The following is a 27,292-nucleotide window of genomic DNA, read 5'->3' as shown; positions in this document are numbered from 1 at the left end:
CTGTTTACCCTCTCCTCAGGGATCCCTTCCTTCGATGAGCGGGTCTCTCTGAGCGTAAAAAATCGACGAAAACTTAAATGACGTCACCAACTCATGAAAAGTGGGTGGAAAATTTAACCTTTTTATTTGTTTTTTTTAAGGTAAAATTGACATAATCAATGGTGTAGTATACATTTCCTCAAGCATAATTTATGGGTTGGCCACTACGAGCTCTGTGATTGTTGTTGCAGTGGGTAATTGTAATAAAAATAGTTAATAATCTATTGGGAAGTTTAAAACGTTGAAGCGGCAATGTGCAATGAATTGCAGAACTGTTTTCATAAATTACAACAACTAAGCCTCTCGCTGATTTTCTGATGACGTCATCACCTCTGACCGACCATGTCATCGCTTGTCTGCTCCTTGGCCTCGGTCATTGACCTAATGTGATTCATTGCTGTGTACACCCTCGAGAGCGATTCCTTCCCTCGGTAAGCGGCCCTCCCTGAACGAGTTAATAAAACTGAACTCGTATGACGTCACCAACTCATGAAGGGAAGAGGCTGAAACTTTAAACTTTTTTTCGTTTTAAACTTAATGAGAGAGTTATTCAGTGATGTATGTTTTTATTTTTAATCGAAACTTATTACAAATTATAACATCCTTAGATTTATTTGAGTGAATTCTTGATTTCGGGTCTCCATTGGCCTAATTAATCCAAGTCGATTTCCACGCGGAAGTTCTTTTCGTGAATTAATTGGTTTTTGTGTGTGGTTATTCCCTTAATTCGAGGTCACTGTCACGTGATGCGTGAGGCGGCGCATGCCATCCGTGTAGCGCTGCTCAGCAGACCCACTCTATGTTATATGATGACCTCGTCAGCACATTCCTACTCATTCTGACCGAAATTCAAGATTCCTCGTTAATTAATTCGTGTGGAGTTTAGGTTAGGTTAACAGAAAGAAAGACGAGTTGGAAATAGAGTCCGTATGAGGATCTAAAGATATCAGCAATGCTTGCAGGGCTAAAAATCACTTCAGTTGGTCATAGTCTTGTGTCGTTCATGGGTGAAACGTTCAATTTGAACGGTTCATTGTAATGAACCGTATGAATAGAATCACATTATTCGTTTTAAATGGTTCATAACAAATCAAATGATTCGTGTAGTTCATGTCGATTCAATGGTCAATGGTAGTATCCCACATTGATCTCAGCTCGGTGATAGTTGAAAGAATAAATCGAAAGTAATATATAAGACATTGCGGAATTCCAAGAATGCTATGACGTAAAGAAGAGTAAGCAGTGTTTATTTTTCTTTACGTCATCCCGTTCTAGAAATTATCCTGATGTCATTATTCTTTTCGTTAAATGTTCTTTCAACGATCGCCAGTGTGGGATGTTACAATGGGTCAACTTCTTAGAAATATCCTGAATGGCATCTCATGCATGCATTTTAATGGAGTGGACCCCATGAATATTTCGGCGTAAGTAATTGAGGTGAAATATTAAAAAATTAACCAATTGCACTGGCAACAATTTTAGATTTTTTCTCGTAAATGCACGATCTAAATTTCAATGAAAAAAATCAGCATTACTTCTGAAATTCCGGTGATTCACCATCGACTAAAACAAGAGAACTGCGAATCTTCGATGGATTTGTATGTCGTCAAATTATTTTCGTTCGTATTTATAATTTGGTTCTCAGTGTTCATTTTGATGACCATTGTTCATTGGACTATCATGGCTAATTGTGTTACTTGGTTATCATGGTTCATTTGGTTCATTCTGAACTATTTGAAAGAACGATTGGTTGGCATGATCATACGACTCGATTCATCGAACTTTCCTCTTCTAAGGTGTTTACGAAAAGCAATTCATTAAAAGGAATGCGGTAAATGTAAGGAAAAGATACGTTACTGCGAAAAAAAACAATGCCTCTCCATTCAGCGATTCTCCCGTAAGTTTAACATAATAATAAAATCGAAAGTCACTGCCCGCTTGCCGTGAGTTGATGACGTCGTAAGATTTCTGGTTCATTTACTCGCTCAGGAAGAACCTTTCACTTAGGCGGGAAACAACCTTTTAAGATTGGGGCATACTACGAACCACACTAGATCGATGCGCGAGGCCCAGAAGTAGCTGAGACGCGGCGACCCGATTGCCAGAGAGTCGTCGACGTCATCAACTTTTATGCGGAATGGGCAAGACCGTCGTTTTTCGCCGCCAATGTCTGGAGAAGTAGATTGAGGATTGACGTATGGAAAAAAAGGCCTATGTCTTTATTTTTCAGTCTCAATTAGAATCGATAGGAAAAGAAAATTAGGGAAAAATTATCAAGAGTAAAAAATATAGTAAAAAAGCATGCGAACCAAACGTTCATTGCGTTTCAAAGGGTTTCACTACTTTTTAAAGTGAAGAACTGCTGGATACAGCGATCATTTGTTTGTATTAGTCTCCATGGTGAATGAAAGGAACGTCGGTGGGCGTTTGTTTGTTAGTTAGCTGCAGCCCCCTCAAGCCAAAACAGTCAGCCTATAACCTCCTCCTCTCACGCGAGTCCCAATGACAGCGCATGACGTACACACCTGGGAGTGAGCGTGGGCTATATTGAACGTCGGAATTGCGATTATTTTCACCGAACTCTAAATAATGGAATGCTGCTATCCCCTCTCCAAATCAAGCCAGGAAATTGCGCAATTGGCCATATTGAAACGGGGACAACTCTAACTTTGCACTCCATTTAAATACGCGGGAAGTCACGCGACTCGGAATTTTTTTCAGCTCACATAATTCGAATGAGTTTGCGATTTGGGTGTTAAATTAGTTGGATCCCGGAGGACAATTTTTATCACCTTTGTATGCATTATTCTTTCAATCCACTTGTACGTATTTTCCCATTGAATGCATGGGAGTGGGCCAATTTTGGACGTGCTTCAGCCCGGCTTCAACTGCTCCTGTGCATTGCGTTGCGTAGCGACCAGAATTACAATGTTTACAGTTCAGTGGTTATTTTTTATATCGATAATAAGCGATGACGATAAATGATGCTGGGACAATAACATCGGACTGGATTTAGAATATGATCCGATAACACTATTTAACTAGTTGTAAGGCGACTAAAACATTTTCCTAGACTGATGTAGTGTCCTTCGACCTCCTCATGCTCAGAAGATCTTATCATCCACGTCCAGTATTTCGCAAGTCGCGCACATTGCCAGATGATGACTGTTCAGCGTTTTAATATCATAATATATCCAGTATATGTTTGAATGGTTAGTGAATGTTTTGTTCCACATTGCGTGTTCGCTGTGTGTCCTCAAATGTATATCGATAGGGTGTTGTTGGTTTAAACTCATATTCTACCTCAGCATGATTCGTTCGGCCATGTTGGTGCAATTTACCTGAATATGTGTTATCGATGTTGGCAGGGTAAATGATTTGCGCTCTTACTGTGGCTGACACAATCTTTTGAGTATGATTTTAGAATTCTGGATGCGGAGATAATCTGAATATACTTCATATACTTTTGTGGAGAAAGGGTTTTCTCTGTGGTACGGGTATTGTAATTAATTACGGACCCCCTTTTAAAAAATTTGTATTTTATAGTTGTTCACCTCGCGACGCGCAAGGTGATAAAAGGAGGGGGAGGGAGTGAAGGGGGGAGGGGCGGAGTAGCTGCGCCGTTCGTCAGTCGACTATTTGGAGCAGCGCGGGGAGGTTGCCAAGCGATCGAACAGTTGCATCGTGCGTGCCGCGGTTTCACCTGCGAATTCCGTTGCTCCTCTGTTGCATGTGCAGTACTTACATGCAAGTCACGCGACCCACCCTAATACGCGCCTTATTCTAACATTGGTAAAGAATATCAAAGGTTATTACCTGTAGACGAAGAACGTGACAGACCTCGGAACCAGGTGGATTTTCTCACCCAGCTGGAAACGCGATAAAACTTGATTCAACTGAAAGAGGTCCAAGTCAATTGTCCCAGTTGTGCATGGGCCGCTTTTGCCGTGAGGTGTTCGTTGATTGCGCGGGCGGCGGTTCGTGTGGCGACAGGAACAACTGTTCTCTCATCTTTCAACCAGTGCAAAACAGTTCGTTGCTCATCTCGATGGATACGAAAGATAGTGTGATATTTATCCAAAAATGACAGTGCCGCTTCATACCCTTTAGAATAACTGCGTGGTATTCTGTCCAAGAATTTGGCTGGAGTTTGACTGGTGTTTGGGAATGATGCCTTGAATAACAGAAGGTTAGCGCCTTCAGGTGAGCACGTGGATTTGATTGTTTGTTGTGACGACGCATTGAGGACATTGTTGCATCGCACACGTATATCGGAGCACGGATTTCTTTCCTATACTATACTGCCATTGTGCTTATGTGTATGCCCACGTGTCTAAACCCTTCGTGTTCTTCGGAGGAGACGGCTCATGGAAAAATTTCCTTCCCCCGACGGTTCTCCGCATTTGTACTGCAATATTAGTGCGCTGGTGTTGTCTTGATCTCCATTCCAGTGTTCCACGCCCCAATTTTCCTCTTTTTTTCGTGAAGTTTGTTTATTCTATTTTTTAGAGTGTTCACACTGAGAATTTACACTCAAGGGACCACAAACTCAGACGAGGCCACAATTCTTCCCGTTATAGCTTGATTTATACCTCTTTTCATCGCCTCGTAATCGGTTTCCATAAATGTCCGGAGGGCGGCGCTGGCTGCAGAGCGTTCCAATTATTCTAAATATTTGCAAAAGACTATATGCCTTCGCCTTTAAGTAGCATTGAAAGTTTAGCGTCACGCATAGAAATTTAGGTTTTTCGTCCTTAATTATAGCTTGTTTCCCCGTGAAATTCGCATCGCTCAGTCGTCGGCGACGCGAGTGGTGATTTTTTGAACCCATTATAATGCGTGGTGGGGGACAGGACATCTTGTGGCCAAGTCAAGAATCCTCTGCATTGTGATATTCGTGACAAATGGTGTGGATGAGAGCAACTCCATTGAGAGGTCGCAGAGTGACCGAATCGCAGTGTGGCTCAAGTCGTTCATAGGCCTAGAGCTGGTCTTCCCCGAGGGACGTCGCTGCGAGCCAATTGTAGGCCACTGCTGCTTGTGTCGTGTGCGTAATTGTGTTTGATTTTGGAATCACTCCACCTATTGCGCGAGGAAGTGTTGTCCATTTGGAGTGAATTTGGAAGAAAATGCCGGAATGAGCGCTTGGTGCCCTCATGATCCATGCCTCATCTAGAACATTCCCTTCGGTGAGTCGACTGCAAATCACATCGAAATTGTTTTTTTCGTATATGTGTCCACTTACCTGGAAAACCTGAAATACTATGAGAAATTCGATCTTTTGGAAAAATGCGAGGAATTCTTACATTTTCCTGGAATATTTTTAGTTCAATTAATTGAAAATCTACTAGATTAATCGAATCAATTTACTATAATGAGTCCAAAAAATCCAGGCTTTGGCGCACCTCAAAATAATGAAATTGGTTCTCCACCCAAACTATACCGTAGCTTCGGTTTCCATCAATACATCAAGTTGTGTACAAGAGTGGCAATATTTAAATTTTAAATGCATGTGAAGATTAATATGTGGTATTTCCCTCAGACTCGTAATCACTATTTATTAAGATAATTGAGTAGATGGGAGAGAAATATTGAGTTACGGTGAAATAAACATCAGCTTCAGCCATTCTCTCTTGAGTCTTAAAAAATATAATAAAAAATACGAAAATTGCCGCCCAATTTTTCATGAGTGGGTGACGCATCGTGCGAGTTCTGGTGCAATGAACTCGTCCGGGGTCAACTTACCTCGTAGGAAATGAATCGCTCTTTTGAGTATAAACGACTTACGAAAGTTGCTGCCCACTTTTCATGAGCTGATGACGTCATGAGAGTCCTGGTTCAATAAGCTCGTTCAGTGTAAGACTTATCACTTTTTGTAACTTTTCATTTAAGGAAGGAAACGTTCGCAGGGAGTGTAAACCACGAACCACGCGAGTCCCGCATATTTTTATTATATGTTCCTTATCTAACCTATTAGGTCACTCAAATCTCAGAAGGTACCTATTTGTCCTCCCCAACAGCACTTCCCTTCATCCACTCGCCTTCTTTTCCTCCCAGTGTCTTTTACGATGTTCTTTCCAGCGAAGTCGTGGTCGTCCCATGTATTGCTTTCCTCTTGTTAATCCTTCAGATGATGATTTAATCATTGTGATCTGTTCTCTTCTCGATACATGGCCTCCCCACTTGAGTCTTCTACTTTTCACTTGCGCTACTATATCTTTGCACAACTCTCATAGTTCTTTGTTGGTTCGTAACATCCACATTCCATCATCATCGTTTATAGGACCATTAATTCATCTTATAATTTTATTTTCGAACACTGTCGGCTCTTTTTAAGTATCCTGTGACATTGCCCATATTTATGACCTATATAGAACTACAGACTGTGTAATGGTTTTATTGACTCTTACTTTGGTCTTTCTTGGGAATATTTCGCTTTAATTCAATTCCCTCGTAAAGCACAGTAACATCTTCTTGCGTTCATTATTCTCTTGCTGATTTCTGTCAACTCTCGGTTTTCTTGTTCAACATTTACTCCCAAATATTGTTATTTTATTATTTTATTATTATTATATTTAACTTCATTATTGTGTGTAGCGTATAATATGTTATGAGCTGCCGGACAGTTGATTTGAATTTCGGACTAATTCGGAAGCCAGAATTTTGTCTCATTAGTTCGGATGGAGCGGGTTGGCCTTCGGGATGGGAGGGGTCTTCGTTCCAATCAATACCCTGACCCCTATGTCCCACTTTTACCCTTGCCTATGGACCAGTATGTGAGCAGTTAGTGACCCCTAGAGAACTGCACACAGTATTATTTCGCACTCTTATCTATTAAGCGGGTGTTGACAATTTTTAAAGGTGGATTTTCTGAGAATTTCTTCTTCTTTTGGCGAGGCAAAAATTTGTTTTGTGTAGTTAAAAAAATTAAGTTTTTATATAAAAGCAACAATATCGAAGGTGAAGAAAGATGGTGCTTTCCCTGCGAATAGAATGAATATTTTTTCGGGCTTGCAACCGGGTGAGAGTGCATATTTTCTCCAACGTTTCGAGATGCGACACATGTCTTGGAATGATGACAGCCACGGTCTTCGAGAAAATAAACCTTATCACTGACTGTAAACCCGAAAAAAACTAATTATATTTTGGAGGTATTTAACATTAAGTAGCGATTAACATGTCTGAGTACATTAGGCTAAAATTTGTTCTTTTAGCTCTTTTCGTGCCTGTAACGAAATTGTCAACGTTGACACAATTCTGTATTTTTTATTTTGAAATTTATACTACGATTTCCGTTCAACTTAATTTTTTCTCTCACGAATTCGTGAAAATAATAAGATATCTCTCCAAAATAAACAAATCAACATTAAATAAATATAAATAAAATCTCACTATTGCTCAAATAGTGGGCGTTTGAAAAGTTTACGTTTTCCCCTAGCTCGCCATATTAACCATTTTTTGTATTTAAAAAAAATGGCTGTTACTTCATGAAAGGTTTTTGTAGAAATAAAATTTTAAAAATCATTCGCGTAGGTCTTTAACATATATTTTTAAAATAATATCTCAGTTGTTGACCCCGCCCCATTCATAGGGGCCTGCGTGAATTTGATTCGAATGGTCCTCAATACTTCTGTGCATGCACTTAAAAGAATGGGCCCATAATGTAAGTACCCACGATATTCGTGGTACGTGGAATTTGTCTTTGTTTCTAATGTTAATGTTACGTTTTACACTTCAATTGAATCATGTTGTTTTCATTTTTCAGAGTTTTTTGTCTCGTAATTTTTTAAAATTTCTTTTCGGCGGAACTACATATTTTTAGGGGGTACTTTAACTAATGAGATTACGGAGAAAAACTACGGGAGATTGGATGGAACATTAAGAACCATCCTGGGAATTCAATCGTTTGTCAATTGGGTGCCTTATTTTTACTAGGCCGTAGAGCGTTGTCGTTCATGATTGAATCTATCAAAATGAACGATTCATTCATGGCCAGAACCGAAATTAGTATAATCATAATCCTCTGGTGAAGTCGTATAAAATGAGCGAAATCGTTCGTAGTGAACAATGAATCCTAATCCAGTGGAGTTTGTTGATTGCGTTGTGTCGAGAATAGAGTGATGGATCTGCTTGCCTGATCCGCCGAACATCACTCGTGGGTAATGAACGATTGATATTCAGCGGATTAAGATTGTAGCTCATTTGGATTTTGTAAGAATCATGATAGGAATTTACAAGTGGGAGTAGAGATTCTTTACAATATTTGAAATTAATTTTGGATGCTATCAATGCATATTTGTTGCGAAAGGAATCAATTTCCATCGTCGTAAATTGTCTTTGACTTGGTTCATATTACTCAAACTGCATATGCATTCGAATTTTTTGTAAATAAAATATACAGATTTCCTTGAACGTTCATCTGTAATGAATTACAAATCACTTGGATCCGCTACGCATGCATCATGGATTCCGGGATTTTGCTCAATCCAAAGAATCGTGAATTTCAGTGATTTAGTTAATTATGAACGGTTTGAAGAATCGAGTTGTAGCGGCCGTTCGCTCGGGAGAAGGGCAGAGAGAAATCACGACACACTCACTTTCAGATCCAAAACTCAACTGCCTTTACTGTGCCTCCCGTTTTACATGGGTCTAAGGCCCTTCTCCCCACCCCTTCGTAAAGGGCCTTTACGCCCCCACCTCCCGTATCCTCCATTAGGGGTCCCGTACGAAAGGAAAGGCCGTTAAGGTGTCATTATCATGAATCGAGTCACCCGAACCGAATCCTCAAAATGAATCGAAACTCCCAGCTCTAGTGTATCGTAGTGTATCCCTCATGTTTAAAATGCTCGAAACTGTCTTAGAAGCCATGTTGCTTTGGAGCACTCAGTTATGGTACGTTTGTTGTTGTGCTGGTCGGTTACTTAGCATCGAGTTTTTCAACCTAACCGGGTACCCGTTGGGCAACAATGAATCCTAACTTCTTGCTCGGAAGTTCATATTTCCATGGTTACTTCGCCAAGTTCAACAATGTGCTTACAAAGCTTGGAGGAACCAATCAGGGAGTCTGGCTTTCTGGTTGTGTTACCGTTTTGCTTTATCGGCGATCTTCAGCTGTCACGCTCTGTTTCGCATTTTATATGACGTGATGTTTTTTTCGTCGTTCCAGAGGTTTTCGATGATATGGGCTGAAGTTAACGATCTCTGTTTTTATTTTGCTAAGTTGACTTAAGTATAACGAAATCTGCACTTATTTTCGCATATGCAGGTTATATTAGGAAGAAAAGTTTGCTACATTCATTATATATCAGACTTCCCTCACAATAGTTTAAATTACCTGTGGAATGAGTAACTTTGTTGGTCTAAATTGGCGAAATATCAATGTTAAATTATTCTGCTTATTGTTTTCGCGTCGATAGCAGGCACGAGGCATATTCAATAAGGGTTGATAATGTGCTATTTTTTCTAAATAATATCATTTGTGAAGATAAATAAAATTGAAACAGATTGATATCTAAATCTGATGTTTTTATTTGAATCAGATTTTCTAAAATTTTAATGCCCCTATAATTATTCGCGCTATAATGGTGTACTAATGCCTAAAAGTTTTAAATGCATCCTTGATGACTATAATGGACACCTTAAATTTGATAGGAGATTATTTCCTAATATTTTATCATAGGTATTTATGTTTTTCTGTTAGTGCCAATTTCAATAAAATATTTGTGATGAAAATAGGGTAGTTTCCTTCATAAAAGAAAACGAAAGGCATTGATCGCGATTCGTTACCCACCATTAGTGTATTCATAATGTACAAGTTATTTGATTTAGATTTACCGGTTTAGATGAATGGCAATGGTCCATTTTTTCCCCATTTGACAAAGTCCAGATTGGCGCCCATGCGATTCCACTCCACGTGACGTCAGAGGGACCTAGTTTCTATACGAGTAGATAGGAGTTTTACATTTTCTGAGATTACCAATGCATGCATGAGATACAGAGCTCAGGGAAACATCTCTTAATAATCACGTATTTAAACTGGCTAAGTCGGAAAGTTTCCTTCGTTTGATAAGGTACTAATAATCCTTATTTAAGCCAAACGCTACCTGCTAGCAGGGTACTCTACGCTGCCTGCTAGCAGCCAGCGTCGTATTAGCGCTCAGAGCCTCGCCCCAAGGTCACCTCACTTGCGGCAGCGGGAACCAGAACGACGTCAAACGGGAGTTTTCCCGGCATTCATACTTACCCGTCGCGTTTTCGCGCGGTTTAAAATTTTAACTTTTCATTTAATCGCGAAAAATAGATATCGTAATTTAAAAGTCTAAAAGCGTGAAATGCGTACTCCAGGAGTAATAATCTTTCGATTTAAGCAATAAAATAATAATAGGAAACCACCGTATTCTGCAGCCTCATAAGGAACCAAAGGTCAAGCTCAGCTCAGTTGGTTGGTTAGCATAATACCCCTACGGATTGAAATTATTTTTATGATTAAGTACCTCCAAAGGAAGTGGCCGGTCTCAGTTATTTGGCATAGTATATTTATCATGTGATTCCTCTATCATTACATTCACCGACAATTGAAAATTCTTGGAAAGACATTGGTTTCAATGTCGTAAGATTTGTGCCCGGAAAATAATTTTATGTGATTTGAACAATGTGAGGAAGGGATAGTAATACTGATGTTCTCTTAATAAACCTAGTAGCACATGAATACCATCGATATGTTCTGTAGAGAACCTATGCTTTCAGAGAAGAAATTCATCTTTATGTATAGAAAAATTGTTCATGTTTTGGACTGCAAAATATGCAAGTTGTTCTGATATTGCTAAATTTTCACCGATTTGGTAAATTGTGCGGATGGGTTTCTTGATATATTGCCATTTTTTATTGGAAAAAAAATTTCTTACTTCAAATTCATCTTTAATAAAAAACGACAGTGTATGAGGTATTGTGCGAAAAAACGTTGCCATGGACATTCTTAGCTAATTTCTGTTGCACCATTGTCTATGGCCATAACTTAAACGACGTAAAAGTTGGCATAATTATCTGATTTTTATCAGTTATGAAATAAATATTACGCTTATCGTTTAACTCGAAGAAATACTAAACGTCTCCAAAACAAAGAAGTTTTCAACAATGTAGTGTAATTATTGAGAGATTTTTTCAGTGTGTCTATGTTTTAAAATCTTTTTATTTATTTATGTGTCATCACTGGGTGCGTTTTCGTAAACATTGCTAAATTATAATTTTATATTTACATAGGTATATATTATCCCGCTCGTTTCGTATGGACCCGCATGAATTTAAATGGGAAGGCCTTATGTACGTACCTTTAAATTGACTGAGTAATAGGCAGAGGCGATCAAAGTTGAAAATTTGCTTTACTCCCCTCTGGATTTCTCTCTTACAGAACTTAAAATTGGGATCCATGGCAGTTGATAACCGTTATCCTTTCAATGGTAGACATTTTCCATTAGATACCACTCCGTGTTGATTACTGGTAGGGTGTAACGCAATCATCTCTCATATTTAATTCCGTTAATGGCCCCGAGGGAAAGTTTTCCTCTCCATAATTAATATTTGGGTAGAAAACCTAATATTTAATGGATGATTAAATTGTGCGTGAGCAGTGCGAATCCATAAATTAATTGTCAGCAAAAAGCCTTGAGACCAGAAAACGTTGATAATAATGGCCCACGACAAACATCTGCGCCAGGAAATGGGAAATAAAAGTTTAGCCGGTGAAGCATGGCGATTATGAAAGAAAAAAAATTCTATTATGCGAGAGGCAATTGTTTTGAAAATTTCAGCCACGCTGGGTCATCCTTGAAGACCGTTTTGCTCTATGAATGATCTGGTGCAATTTCAAGCGCATGATTATGCGAGTTTAATTAGTTCGCACGATCGTTTGATACCCTCGGGAAACTTTTAATAAACTCGAAAGTGATCGATAGTTGTGTTTCTAATCGTTACTTTAACTTAAAGAAAACATTTCCTTATTAATGTTCACTGCAAGTACCTAATAAAACGTTCTTTTAGCTGAAAGAAGCTACATATTTACCTTCATACTTCTTCCGTAAGGCGCCTCAATACGCATCTGGCGGGAGTTGATGGAACTCCACTCTTTCTTTAACGAAAAAGGGATTGAATTTATTTGAATAATGAATCCCAGTTATCATTTATTAAAGTTCTTTATTGTTCGGGGGAAAAACTATTTCGAAAACCCATCGTTTCGGCAAAATCTCTCTCTTAATTTATCATTTACGTCTGACCATCAAGTGTATCCCGGCAGGGGCGCAGCTTGGAATTAAGGCTGGGGGGGGGGTGTTTAGATGCAACTAATACCGGGGTGTGTGGGGGTATGAAATACCCACCAGGATAAGCGGTAGGTGCGATATTAATACATTGCGGAATTTTTATATAAATGGTTGAAAATGGTGAGTTTTACGGCTTTCGGAGGGATATTGTATTAATCCTTACTCTATTCTATTAGTAATATTAATCCAATTAAGTAAAATGGATTAAACTTTCTCTGAGCTCTAGGGTTTTTTTTATCCTCCAAACCCCCCCCCCCCCCCCTCGCTGTGTCACTGTAATTAGGTGTTTGGATATTCTACGTGTCGTCGCTCTGAAAGATATCTATTTGTTTTCATTTTGGACGAATCACGATGTTTACATATATTTATCTTATTTAGTTCAAGGATAGTACATAAGTTACTCGTTGGAAATATATTCTTGAAAACACCAGATATTTTTCAGTCCGAGAAAGGTTAACTCCGCAACTTTGAAATTTATTTTGAGACGGCACCGCGACTGTGATTTCTTGAAGTCGCCATTCTCGCCTCTTCTGTTTAAAGTTTGCGTCTTTGATATAGTCCGCGCTTTTAATGTTTCGTGCGTGCCGAGTTGGGAGGTGACCAAGCGAACTACTAAATGCTATTTGTGGATAGATGTTAGAGGCGCTTCATTATAGTGCGCGGGTTCCCCCGCAAGATGTCACTGGGTGCGCGCGTGCCTGCTACACTCCATCGCTCTTTCTGTGATTTACATCAAGGGGATTACGAAGAGGTGATATAACAGGCCTTCCTCCTGCATCTAGATTTCCGTTTGGGCGCAATTTGGATCGGTTTCCAAAAGTATCCGCAGTGCGGCTATGATTGAAGATCGATCTATTAATTCTCAATACATACTCTATTATTTTTACTCACGTGAAGAATACGGTGAAAAGTTATGCAGTCTGAAGCTCTTCTAAATGTGGGGCGAGTAACAACACATTTAAAGGTCGACTGGAGAACCCTCTATTGAAACGATCGTGATTTAAATTATGCCAGATCTACGATTGCCAGATCTACGATCAATTGGACATACGCTGTAGGAAGTATGGGTGTTCCTCAGGGAAACGTCCTTGGACCATTACTTTTTTTAACGACCTGAATGTTCTTCCAGAAAGAAATGTCTGGTGTAGGACTATTTCCCGATGATTTCTTAATTTATCGAAGATAGAGAGAGAAGCGTAGGGATCATGAAGCTTTACATGACGACGTGAACGAAATGGAAGATTGGGTACAATCAAATGGAATGGATATCAACGTAGAAAAATGCACATGCGTCAGTTTTAGTCGTTAAATCAGCTCCGAAAATAGGATCTACACGTTCTTGGGTAATCTTAATCCCATTTTCTTACGGCCGCAAATATTTAGGTGTCTTCCTGACTGAGGACCACGGAGAATACTTGGAGGAGGTCCGATTCAATCCCATAGAAATTTCGATTTGTGTTGTCACTTCCGGCGCTTTTTCCTTAGTTGTCAAAAATATCCACAGGGTGGCGGTGAGTGCAGATCGCTCCTTATTTTCAACATTTTATAGTAAAATATTTCAAATTTCGAGAAATAGCATTGAAAAGTTATGAATTTGATGGATCACGTCGTCAGGAGTATAAATTTTGGCTTGCAGCCTTGATTATAGCGTATTTATCCCTGAAATCCGAATCGCTTTGCCCGTCAGCGACGCGAGTGGCGACTTTCGTAAACCCATTTAAATGCGCGGTGGATGGCAGCACATGTATCGGTCTACTTCATAGATCTTTCATATAGGTAGATGGCGCATGACGTCACGCAAGCGTGGTCAACATAAGCGTGGTCGTGTATCACGTGACTCGGGTCAGCGTTATGGTGAATACGCGTGGTGCCTTCGGTTGCGATGAGAGATTCCTGAAAGGAATTTGTCTTTCTTTTCACTGCTAAGTTTTTCCCTGTTAAAATTAAGCCGTGTTAGCCATGGATATATTTATTACTGAGTAACGATGCGTGTAATGCAATGCATGCGCTATTTAATAAGAAAATAAAAGCATTTAGGGTAGCTCAGGCATCCGGCAAGTTATGGAACAAGGATATTTCCCTTGTATTGACGATGGAAGTATTCACAGCTATTACTTCCCTATTTCTACATTTAAGGGACCATATTCTGGAGCAAGATCTTGAAGAAAATCAAACAGATTACTTAGTTCGTGAGATAATATTCGAACACCTAATTAATCAATCAAGATTGAGAACAAGTAAGATTTATTTTCAATCTATTTTCAACTCACTCGGCTACCTGAACAAAATGTATTTTACGGAATCTGTATGGCTTCCAATTCCATGCATGTAACTGTAACGACTATTTTTGGCCGGAAAATGCCTATTTGAGTGTGAGCTGAGGCTGAGCCCTCAATCAGTTCTTCAGGTTTCTCTTTTTTCTATTGCCTTATGCCAACTGAATCTCGTTTAGACTGTATGGTTTCTAATTACTATTATGTTATTTCTAAACCCTTTTTTTCTTGTAGATTCTGTTTGATGGATGCTCTCTATCCTCATTTTGTAATTCTATGAAATTGATATATGGGGGAACACGGGGCGGAACGAGGTAAGCGGTTTTTTTTAACGCGAAAAAAGGTGCTGCGCAAGCGGGAATAACTATATCTAGCCCAGATTGGGGTTGCTTATATGTTAAAAACAACAATTTTGACTAGTTATATTTACTCCTGCTTTATTTCGCAATTAAAAATCGCTTACCCCGTTCCGCCCCGCCACCCTGTTGCGCACCGGGTTCCCCTATGTTCTACCAAATATTTGGACATACACACTGTGGTAATTTAGAATGTAAAATTTATAGTCTTCTTTGATGGAGTGAAAATTAAGCTTCACTTTTGTATTCAAACCTTGTTTTCCATTGTCGGCAAAACATCATTATTATCTGCGATGTTTTCATCACACCTCCAGCGGACGTATATTGTTAAAGGTTTCTTTAATAAACAAGGATTTATTACTAGTACATGTTGAAGGATATTTAATCATTTTATGCGAACTGAATTACGTACGAGAGATGTTCACGCATAAAATTTCATAAAATCAATGCTAGCTGCAACACTGTGACTATTGTGGGTACTTTTGTTAATTAACATTCTGAGGAATCTTAAATTATATTTTCATCAATTTGCCCCGAGAAACGAGAGATAATTACCAGATAGGAGGAATAATCAGCTGGTTACAGCTCCTAATGTTCTTCTCTGGCTTTGAAAGTCATGCAACATTGGAAGTGTCTTTCCTTTAATGATGACATTCTATGAATGGCGTATTATTGAAAAAAAGATAGTAATTATCATTTGTGAAAGATTACTTATTAATGTAGGTACTGGATTGGTGGTTGAAATTCATAGCCTATGGTTGTGTATACATTTTTCTCAAACCATGTAATCTACCTTTGTGTTATTGCTAACTTCATTTACGTATAAAAACGGAGTCTTTGGACGCAGGTGTTCCTCTGTAAAGGACACAAACGAAACCAAACATGTATTCCTGAAGGCTGCTTCAGTTGCGCATAATTGGGGAAACTAATTCAGTTTTACTATAGTTCTTCCTAAAACTGAATTGAAATGAACTCTATTTTGCTATGAGGTTCACATATAATACAGCAAAACGTAAATAAAAATAAATAGCAAAATAGACACGTACTTCTCTGGCGCTGTAAGTAAAAGTAACATGTCTTTTACTGGAGCGGGAACGGTATTCACAACAGAAAATTCAAACGCCGCCATTAATTTTGACCCGAACCACGTGACTCCGAGAGCGAAAGGGGGGGCGGTATGTTGGCTACGCGCTCCGGCCGTAAGAGGCTAGGGGAAAGCGCCATCTACTGTATAAAAGATCTATGGTCTACTTAAAGGATCTTCTTTTGTAATATTCGTTCTTTCGACTTACGACGCCCCGTTCACAGCAGCTCTACTTAATGCCCCCCAGGCCTATTAATGAATTACCCCACCAATCAAATCTGAGGCCGTGTATTAACCATTAAATTGAATTAAGAGAACTTTGAATGGTTCATATTTCTGTGGATAGATATTGTTTTCGTAGATACTGTCTGCTCCTTAAAGATATTTGATTTTGGTGATCATTCCAAGTCGTCTTACGTCACTTTGAGTTGTTTTGAACAAGCATCCGCTCATCACGAGAGTTAAACTCCATAGTTACGCCAAATTAAGTCACTTAAAGTTATTGTTAACGGGTCTTTAGATTAGAAGTGAATCATTTGGATCACTACCACTTTGTAGTGATCATTAATAAATGTCCAGAAAACACTTTCACATTTGACATAAACCGTAATCCGTGAGATAGAAGTCCACCATTAAGGCTTTCGCTTGGCAAATCGGATCCCGTCTTGAGGACGACTGCTGTCAGTGCAGTGTCTTGCCAAACCAGAAGTGGGTGGTAGGTTAGTAATTCAAATTGATCACTGCCGTATCTCCAAGAAATTAAAATAACTGGAAAGGCATGGCTGGCGTTTAAAAAGAATATGAGCAAATTTCGGAATTTAAGTTTTTGGCTTCAATGAGCTAAATTTTACCATTCATACCTATGTGTGGCTATAGTTTCGTGTTCGCCAGAAACGATGACTTTAGTAAAATTATTAGAACTCTGATTAGATGACACTGAAAAATGTGCCTTCTTAAGTCCTTCGATGAGGTTTTAAACGTTGAAAAAGTTAGTGAAGAGTTGTATAGAGAATGTGAAGGAATTGCGGTAAGAGTTGGACGGAGAATCTAAAAAACAAGACCGAAAAACTTCTGTTACTCAATTTTTGATAACATCGAACCCGATTTTTTTATCGCGCCCACGGTATCGAACATTCAGTTATCGTCCATTTTCAAAATTCAACATTGGGATCCCGAATACATTTTAATGCCGTAACGTTTGACGATATTTGATATCACCGAGGCCTCCCCTTGTTGATTAAGAGTGCAAAATGATCATATGTATTCAATGTGATCGTAATTACTCCCTGCAGTGAGCAACTTTGGGAGTGGGCAGAAGGAGTTCCCTCGGGTTTTCAGCCGGGTTAGAGAATCCGTCCGGTCCAGCGTTTCGATGGGCTTGGATTGGTATGGTGGCCTCTCGCCCCGTGGGCCCGGGTTCTAATCCCGGCGGTGGCGAAGATTTTTCACAGGCTACCCTATCCTTGTACTTGTGTACTTATTTTGAGGATATTTCTAGTACAGCACTCCGTCCGTCGGCTGGGACGTTAGGCCGTTGTCCCCTAGGCGCCTTTTGTTGAGACCACAGACCAAAGCCAACGCTGGGTTTCCCTCCACTCTTTCCTCACCTACCCTTCACTCATGGTGCCAATTACCTTGATCAGCTGTTTGTGACCCCCTCAAATACCAAACCATACCTTTATTATTCGCGGGAAAAACGAATTCCTTTTCCAATTCCATCGGCAAAACATCTCTCTTAATTTATCGTTTGTGTGGAAGCCAGAAAGAGCGAGGTTCTAAGATGATGTTCTCCTTTCATCATCATCGTCAAAAGTCAACAATCCTGACGATGGACCTGGAGACTCCAGGATGTTCACTGGAGAAAACTCGACGCGGTGCAACCGAAAGAAATAGAAAATCAGCAATCATAAGATAGGCCGTATTTTTTTCGGGTTTTGACCGCGTTGATTCGTTTTTCGAATATACTGTTTCGTCTGCATAGTAAAATTGTTTTCAATAAAAAAGTGTAAGAAAAATCTAAAAAAGCTTTAAAAAATAAATCTTTGAAATTTTCAGCAGCAATTTCAGATGAAAGTGGAACAGAAAATGAAAAAAAAACAAAAAGAATGTACGCACATCACTTTACACCGACAACGATACATATCCGCCGTTTTTATAATCTACTTTTGTATAAGCTGGCTGGTTGGGGTGAGATTTGGATTCACCCGAACAGCTTCCGGAAACGTGCATGCCATCGTCAGGTCCTGACGAAATAAAGCAGTCGAAACTGGTGTCCAAAATTTCTTTTTGGTGGACAATAGTTATAGGCAGATATATTTTAGGTTTATTGAACCTATGAAGATCATCGGGTATTTAAGAAGAGCTGACATGTTTCACGGAGCATATAAGATCCAAACTACAAAAATTTGAAACGTGACATCAATGGGAATGTCGGAAATAGAGTGAGACTCATACATACAGTTATTAAAAATGTTTATTTATGACGAATTTTCCATTTCTATTAGTTTTCAATTCCGAAAATTTATAATGAACTCCACATTGTCCTGACGCCTATTCTTAAACACAGCCTGCCATTTGTGATGTGACTGAAAATGGTGGGCAAAGACGGCTCCACTTCGTAGGTTATGAAAGGCAATCTAGGGAAGTGTCGCTGATAGTGGCGACAAGTCGTATTGGAGCTCTGCTCCGGAGCAGTGTACTGTGAACATGCATTAACTGATGAGAAAGGAATTGGTTGGTGCGTGCTTAAGACTCGTGACTACCGCTGTATCAACCTTTCTCGTGACGCATAACTTGCTTAAACCTTAGCAATCATCTAGAAATGAGAATGTTGTCATAATTTGCCCTTACCTTAAGCTTAAAAGCTTTCTTAATTCTGCAAACTGCAGGCTCAACAATGATTAGATTAGAAAGCATTGTTTGATTGTCGACCTTGGATTGTTGCACGATGCGCACCGTGGTGGTTTTCCCGGAATCCTCCTCGAGCAAACTCGATCAACTCGTTTCGCAAGAGAGCGGGAGAGCCTTTCCTCTAAGGGAGTCAATTAAAATCGTTTAATTGCCGTTAGTCTTCTGTTTTCGATTGTTTCCGCGAATGGTGCTGCCTCAGCATGGGCGATGGCGAAACCACACCCGGATGATGACTTTCTCTTCTTCTTATTCCTTGTTTGCGCCGCGAATTATCGTGTTTCCATTGTTTTCTTCCCACCCCTTCATTCTCCAGAGCAAAAAGCGCAATCCTTCCTTTGTCCTCCTGTCCAGCTGTCTCCGCGTTGAATTTTACTTCCACCTCAACATTGAGTGCCATATACGACACTCTTTTGTTCTTCACTACTCTTTGTATATTGAATTTTCGTAGCCTTCACCATGAAGTTTGATTTGAGCTATTTCGTATAGATTTTAATTAGAATCGCACGGAGTTGTACTCGAGGGAGGACCCAAAAATAACCGGACGGAAATCGCTGGTCGCGTAAATCTTATAGTTTGGGATTCTCCCACTAGATAGATGAATGTTTCTCACTTTCTGAGTCAGTATGCGAAACGGCGAGGCTTTGGACGATTCTAACGAGCTCCTGTGACAGTTAACATTCGCGGGATTCTTTGACCTCTTCGATTTTTGAAATGGCTGATATTCGAGATGTAGCATGTGCCGTTCAAATTTTGTTTTCTGCTCGGTAAAAGTAATTTGGGCACGGTTGATATGTTATCTACAGCTTATAAAGAACACGCCTTAAAAAGAACTGATGAAAATGTGGAAAATAAACTCGTGTTCTTGAGTACGAAGATGAGAGGCGTACTATTGACGTACTAGCTGAACAATCTGGTTTGTCCTGCAGCTCATTGCAGTGAATTTTAACGGAAGATTAGAAAAAAATTACGGATCGACACATTGATTGTCCTGATTTGCTTTCTTCCATTAATTTCAGAGTGCCTGGCCGATGCACTCGTACACATCCCTTACTCCATACGCCTATACCTAGACTATCCCTCGTTAAGCGCTCACTCCAACACTGCCTTTGCTCCGTGCTCAATAGGGTTGTTCAAGCCTATCAGAACGGTCTCAAAAAACGAATGGATATCACTTATGATGTAATTTCATTTTGATTTGGATTAATTACAGATGCGTTGATAAAGTAATGGTGGAATTATTAGCAATCAAAATTCGAACAATTTCGACGCCGCCAAAAACGGTCCGCCATCTTGAAACAGAGGTGATGACGTAGAAAGCCTGTACGCCTGGCCTGGCTGGCCTGTACCCTCGATGCCAAGCTGAGCACTCTGCATGCTGACTGGACATTGACCAAGGTTATTCCTTATTTTGAAATGGCCTATGTTGCGCATGAAACTTCCGGATGGATCAAGGCGACATAAAATCCATTCTTCAAGTTAGGCAGGCAACGTATGTAGCGTTGACAGAAATTGAAAGTTTTGTGTAGCTGCATTTGCTAGGAAACTACGTGCAGTGAACTTCCATTGTGCCTCTAGTGCAAGTGAACACAATTTGTGCCCTTAATGTACCCCTAAGTGAATGATTGCATATAGACGATGAAGTAAAGAATGAAGCGACAAGTGAAGTGAGTTGTGATTGTAACATCTTCGACGAAATTATTTATTTCTTCCATGCTGGTTCAATCAACCCTATACATTTCAATCTAAGGTATCTATTGCGAAGGGGATATGTTTCATATTTGAGCTAGTTGTACTTTAGGGATACATCGAACGCATATTAATTTTCATTCCTTTGTTCGCTTCTAAGTTCTGTTTGATTTTATTACCTATTACCAATTCATTTTGAGCATTCGCCAGTGTTTACATATCACGAATTTCGTTGCGCTGTTGTTTGTTTTGGTCATATTTTGGTTACGGTAAGAGTGAAAGTGAAATTCGAAGTTTTTTGATGTTACAATAACTGGTTTAGCTAGTTTAATAATTTGTTTCAGCCTATTCATTTAATTGTCTTCGCAATGTCAATGTGAAATAACGTAAACTGATTCTAAGTCGTTAGTGATGAGTGGGAAGTGAGGTGTGGAGAATCCTTTCGAATTTCAAGGAGTGCAAATTCTTTTAGTGTTTGCAGAGTGATTGGAAAACCGATTGTCGTGTTTTATTAGTGTTACATAATAGTGTTTTATATTTATTGTGAGCCAAGTTTTTCATTGAATCAGTTGATTTGGAAAATACTGATTATAAGTACCAAAAAGACAGCTCGTGAAATGTGTGCGTTGTAGTGCTATTTGTGATATGATGAGCAATAAATATGTACAAGTAAGGGTAATTTTGCTTATTATTACTCTTATTAAAGGATAAATTTGGATTTTCTTTAAACACTGATCTGGCGGCAGACGCTGGAGATCTTTAAAAAAAGTGGAGTAACCCTGCTGAGCCACTTAAACAACACTGCAGTAGGGCATCTACAGGCTTGCGACGCCACGTCAGAAATTAGCTACTTTTCCCTCGCTAGACCACATTTGGAATACGCTGCCAGTGTTTGGGACCCTCATGAAAAAGGCTTAATAACAGAGTTAGAACGCGTGCAAAGAAGAGCTGCCAGGTATGTGAAAGGTCGTTACGATAGTCTTGTTAGTGTAACTGACCTCTTACATAAACTCGGATGGGAATCTCTGTCGGACCGTAGATTGAAAAATAGACTAAACCTTTTAGATAAATTCAAGAGCAGTGTCTTTTCTGACGAAGTTAACTATATCTTGCGGACGCCAACGTACTACGGAAGATCAGATCATATGAATAAAATAAGAGAGATAGATTGTAGAACAGACAGATTCCGAATGTCATTTTTTCCACGATCAATAAGAGATTATAACGGCAGCAATAGAACTCGTAAGTAGATTGCATGACTTGTAGTGTAGCCTACTAACATATGTAAAAATTAATGCATGTTTCTTAATTCAATTATTATTTCTAACAGCATATAGTAGTATAGTTTGTAAGTATACGGGACGTTTTTTAGACGGTGTGGTGTGCATGTGGGAGTCCAAATGCATGCTGCATGCTGGTGATTGATCACCCCCTGCCAAACACCCTAGAGGTGGCTCGCAGGGTATTATGTAGATGTAGATGTCACACATCAATTCAAGATGGAAGTAGGGCTTTTTGGCGTAACGTAAAATTTGTCACTGTTTAAAGCCTTCTCTAAACATGTACAATGAAGAAAATAGCATAATATAATTGTCATTGCTCCTTCTGAAGCACGATATTTCGATTTCTTAAATAAAAAAATATGGTGAACAACCCTATTCAATACCAGACAATATCGATCCGTTTTTTCTGCCATTAAACTCATTTGTCGTAAACTCGCCATGTCCCATTCCCCGGCGAATAAATAGACCTCCCTCTCCACCTCCCTTTCCTCGTGCCTTCTGTTTTGTTCTTTACTATCTTATGCCTGTACGCTTTGTTCAGATTTTTTATGTTAAAATTTCATGTTTGTTACTGGGTCACTGTAAATTGGCAGAAATGCTTTATGTGAGTAAATCCTTAAATAAATAAAAATAAATTCATCCCCCGCTTGTTGACTCCTGATCAAACTCCTGAGCACGTGTTGCTGCTTGCCGCTACTTGAGGTTTTGGTAAAAAAATTTTATGACACTGCTTCGCTATCACCCTCTCTACTCACCATATATCGCACCTTTTGAGTTACTTTTGTTCCCCCGGATGAAAATGCTGATGAAAGGGAAATGTTTTGGTCACGTGACGGAGGTGAAAAGAGAATCGAAGGCGGCGCTGCAAGGCAACGGAAATGACGAGTACCAAAGGTGTTTCGCGCAGTGGAAAAAATGTTTTAACCAATGTATCAGTGTAAATGGAGAGTACTTTGAGGGTGGCTCGCATTTGTAACGTAAAAAATTAAATGTTGAATCTTTTAAAAATTGCGTCCGATTATTTTGGGGTGCCCATTCGTATTGCTTTGGGGTTTACAGGGACCAGATGTAATTGACAAATGATCGTAGGTTGTAGAAATATTTCTCGTGTTCCTCACAGAGTGATGTTTCGTAAAAAATGTCTACGTTTCGAGGAAGGACTTGTTTTTCATCTTCAGGAATCGATCTCCCTTCTCCGTCATGATTCACATCGATTTGAAATCATCATCAATGGTCAATACTCGTGCAGAGATTGGTTTGACGAAGCTCTCAACTCTTCTGTCGCCTAATCTTTTCACACTTTCGTGTTTCTTCCCTTTCTCGTACCTGCTTCTCATATTTTGTTCGAGGTCTTCCTTTTCCGGTATTTCCATCCACTTGTCCCTCGACGATTGTCTTCATCAGGCCATTGTGCATTCTGCACATGGGCGTACCCAGCGATGGGCAGGGGGAGCAGCTGCCCCCCCCCCCTAGAAGCAAAAATCGCACAAGTCTTTAAGCAAAATCAGTAGTGAATTGAAACGAAAGTATTCAACAAATTTTCTTTGAACCCACAAAAAATGATATGTATTAGTATAAGATATGTAACTAAAATAAAACTATTTTTTCAAGGTAATAATCTCATAAATTTTCTAATAAACTAATAAAGCGCTGTTATAATTTTCTTAAAATGTCGGTTTCATTCACCTTTTCCATGCTAAAATGTCACAGCTTGGCTTGCCTAGACCATGGCTTCCTCCTAGACCTCCCCCCCCCTTGTTATGATCCTGCGTACGCCTTTGATTCTGCATATGGCCGATCTAGTCGTTCCGCCTTTTTATTAACGTAAACTTAAAGCTTCACTTCTCTCCTACTATTCATAAGGACATCCACATTACTCCTCCGGTAGATCCATTTGTTAATCATCATTCTTCTGCTGCACCACATTTCAAGGGCATCTACCCTTACTTTCTCCGCGGTTTTCATTCTTCAGGCCTCGATTCCATATAGAAGCATAGGTACTCCAAATGTACGTTCTGATAATTTGTTTCCTTACTTTTAGGCTTAAATTTTCCGCTGCTGGTGGATCTTGCTTTTGTGGAATTCTCTCTTCGCCTTGGCCATTCCACTGATGATTTCTTTCTTGCTTCTTCCATCGCTGCTGTTCCCAAATAACAGAATTCATTTGCCTCATCCAGTTTTTGTATCCCTATTATTATTATTTCAGTTTCAGCTTGTACTCCTCTGATTCTTTCTAATACCTTAGTTTTCCTCAGTTTTCCTCGTTCTGATTTTCAACTAATATCTAAACACTTTCCTACGCATACTTACCGGAGTCTTCTTCAAGTCTCTCTCTGGCTCTAGAAACTGTCTTAAATACCCAAAAACATTGGGGGGGGGGGGGGGATTAATGATGTATGGGATAGATGGTTTGAATATTTTTGCTCTTCTTTTGAAAGGACCGTGTAAGTCGGGAGGAAGTGCTAACAAGAAGAGTGGAAGAAAAGAGAGGTTTTCTAAAAACCTTGCAAAAGAAAACGGGACAACTTAGTTGACCGCAATATGAGACATGATGGCCTGATGAAAGCAATCGTAGAAGGACAAGCGAAGAAAAGCAAGGGACGGACCAAAATGAATATCATAGGACAAACGGTTATAATGGATGTAAAAGAAAATAGATACGTCGCTATGAAAAGGCTAGCGGATAGGAGCGAGAACTGCGCCAATCCAATCCTAGGATTGTTCACTTATGACGATGATGATATGCGTTTCTAATGCGTTTTACTATCGGTCCTCAATACTTGTTACGAACAGTCGGCACTGCTCAGCTCCCATTTAATATTATTATTATTATTAAAGTATTCTACCGATTAAGGTAGGTTTACATGGAGTGCTTAAGAAGGAATCCTGGAGCCTCCCCTTACATCATACACATCCCTCTTCAGTGCACAATAAGACCTACTACATTTCAATCTACCTAAAAATCCTATTCTTTTCCTCCCCCTCCCTCGTTTTCCTAACATTCTACCCTCTAACACCATTTTCAACATCCCCTCACCGCTAAGTACTCGCTCCATCCATACCTTCTGTCTCCTCCGTATCTCATCTAAAAGCTGCCTCTCCTCACCCACCATGTCCAGTACTTCGACGTTCCTTTTCCTATCCGTCCATTTCACCCTCTCCATCCTTCTCCATACCCACATCTCGAATGCCTCCAATCTTCTCTCGTCTTCTTTCCTCAGTGTCCACGTTTCCGCACCGTAGAGAGCTACACTCCAAATCAAACTCTTCACTAACCTTTTCTTTAAACTCTTACATAACGATCCTCTCAGAAGCTCCTTCCTGTTCATGAACGCCTCCTTTGCTAGTGCAATTCGCTTCCTGATGTCCTTGCTACTGTGTCCGTTTTCCTCGAATGTGCTGCCCAAATAGTTAAACTTCTACATGTTCAAGTTTTTCCCCACCTACTTTAATCTTGAGTCTCACATTCCTCCCTCGCGACACTTTACAAAACCGCATTACCTTAGTCTTCTTGTGATTAATCCTCATCTCATACTCCTCGCACCGCTCGTATAACGCATACACTAGAGTCTGTAGTCCCCTCGCTGACTGGCTAATCAGCGCCTGATCATCCGCGAACCTTACCGATTTCAACATCATTCCCCCCACTTTCACTCCAGCTTCCAACTCTTCCCACGCTCATCTTACCATCCCCTCAGCGTATACGTTAAAAAGAAGGGGCGATAGAGGACAGCCTTGCCTCACACCTCGGCCAATGCTTGCCCACCTAGATTCTCCGTTCGCTACCCTCACTTGCGCAGTCTGGGCCTTATAAAGATTACGAATCAGTCGTCTATCCCTCCAATCTAAACCTATTTTCTTGAGAATATCCATTAACTTTACTCAGTTCACCCTATCAAACGCTTTTTCAAAATCTACGAAACACGCATATACGTCCTGGGCATACTCTAGGTTCCCCTCCACGAGGGACCTCATTATTGCTATTGCATCACGAGTTGACTTCCCTTTTCTGAAACCAAATTGATCTTCGCTCAAATACTCGTTTGCTCTTGCCTCCATTCGTCTGTTCAATATCCCCAGTACCACCTTCGCCGCATGCGATATTAGGCTGATAGTTCTATAATCTCCGCATTCCACAGCTTTCTTCTTTTTTGGAAGCGGAATTAGAACCGTCTTCACGAAATCTTCCGGCCAACACCCCTCCTCATATATCCTGCGCACTAGTTCGAAAAACCTTTTCTTACCTTCCTTCCCTAGATTCCTCAGAAGCTCACACGGGATATTGTCCACGCCCACTGCTTTCCTAACCTTCATATCACGAAGTGCTCTCTCTATTTCTGAATCTAATATCTCCGGCCCAAGATTATCCTCCTCCACCGCACTTTCCTCCTCTAAACTAAATCTCTCCGGCCGGTTTCTTCCGTCATACAGATCCTCCACGTATTCCTTCCATCTACTCTGTACCTCTTCCCGTTCGGTTAGCATCCTCCCATATTTAGCCTTAATTTTAGTCATGGCTTATCCTCTTTTGCCGCCCAATAGCGACTTAACTTTGGCATACAACGCGCCTACATCTCCATCCTTCTGGAACTTTTCCACTTCCTCACACTGTCTTTTCCACCAAGCCTCCCTTACCCTCTTAGTTTCACGTCGTAATCGATTATTTAGTTCCCTATACATTCTTTTCTCGCGGCTGAGCTTAAAGCCACCGAGTGCGTCCACCGGGTTGCGGATGGTGGGTCGACCTTTAGATATAGAGGTTAGCTGCGAGATAAGCGAGTTCTCTCGTCGAATAAGCAGTCGTGGACAAAAAGCGGCGGTATTCTATGGGGGTATTGGGCTACCCTTGGGTTAGGTAGACCATTTAAAAGATACCAAAACCTGTGAAGATACCGTGACTTGGCGACTGGGGGCCGCCAATCATTATGCCTCTCATCACCCGGGGGACAGGGCAGCAGCTCTTCTTCACATGTGCGAAGGTGGAGACCATACTGGTCGGTACAGCGACACACATTGCACTACGGGCGTGGTAACATTTACTTTAACGGCTGTAGTACTGCGATGTGGAAGGCAAGGGGAAACCACCACATTATCATCCCGAGGAGTCACAGCCACTCCACTCAATTTATATAATGACATGATGGAATTCTCTTGGGTAAAATATTCCGGAGGTAAACTAGTCCCCCATTCGGATCTCCGGGCGGGGACTACTCGAGAGGGTACATCGGTCAAACGAGATAGAATGTTACGGATAGGAACATGGAACGTCAGATCACTTCGTACTTGCGGTAAGCTAGAACTTGAAGGTGGAGATGCGAAGAATGAACCTCGATGTAATAGGCATCAG

At 40.2% G+C, this 27,292-nt stretch overlaps 1 protein-coding gene across 10 annotated transcripts in view; it reads left to right on the top strand.

Annotated features, from left to right (window-relative positions):
• LOC124167378 (rho guanine nucleotide exchange factor 11) overlaps positions 1–27,292 on the top strand; it is a 558,219-nt gene that overhangs the window by 73,520 nt on the left and 457,407 nt on the right. The window contains exon 1 of one of the 10 annotated variants that reach the window (XM_046545407.1): positions 3,763–5,228. The exons of the other annotated variants lie outside the window; for them this stretch is intronic. The gene's annotated coding sequence lies outside the window, so the exon portion shown is untranslated. Of the gene's footprint in view, positions 1–3,762; positions 5,229–27,292 lie in introns of those variants that run through there. 10 annotated transcript variants of the gene reach the window in all.

Source organism: Ischnura elegans, chromosome 10, assembly GCF_921293095.1.
Source record: "Ischnura elegans chromosome 10, ioIscEleg1.1, whole genome shotgun sequence".
Lineage (NCBI taxonomy): Eukaryota > Metazoa > Arthropoda > Insecta > Odonata > Coenagrionidae > Ischnura > Ischnura elegans.
The sequence above is the reverse complement of the archived record's forward strand: the minus strand, read 5'-3'. Positions and strand labels throughout refer to the sequence as shown.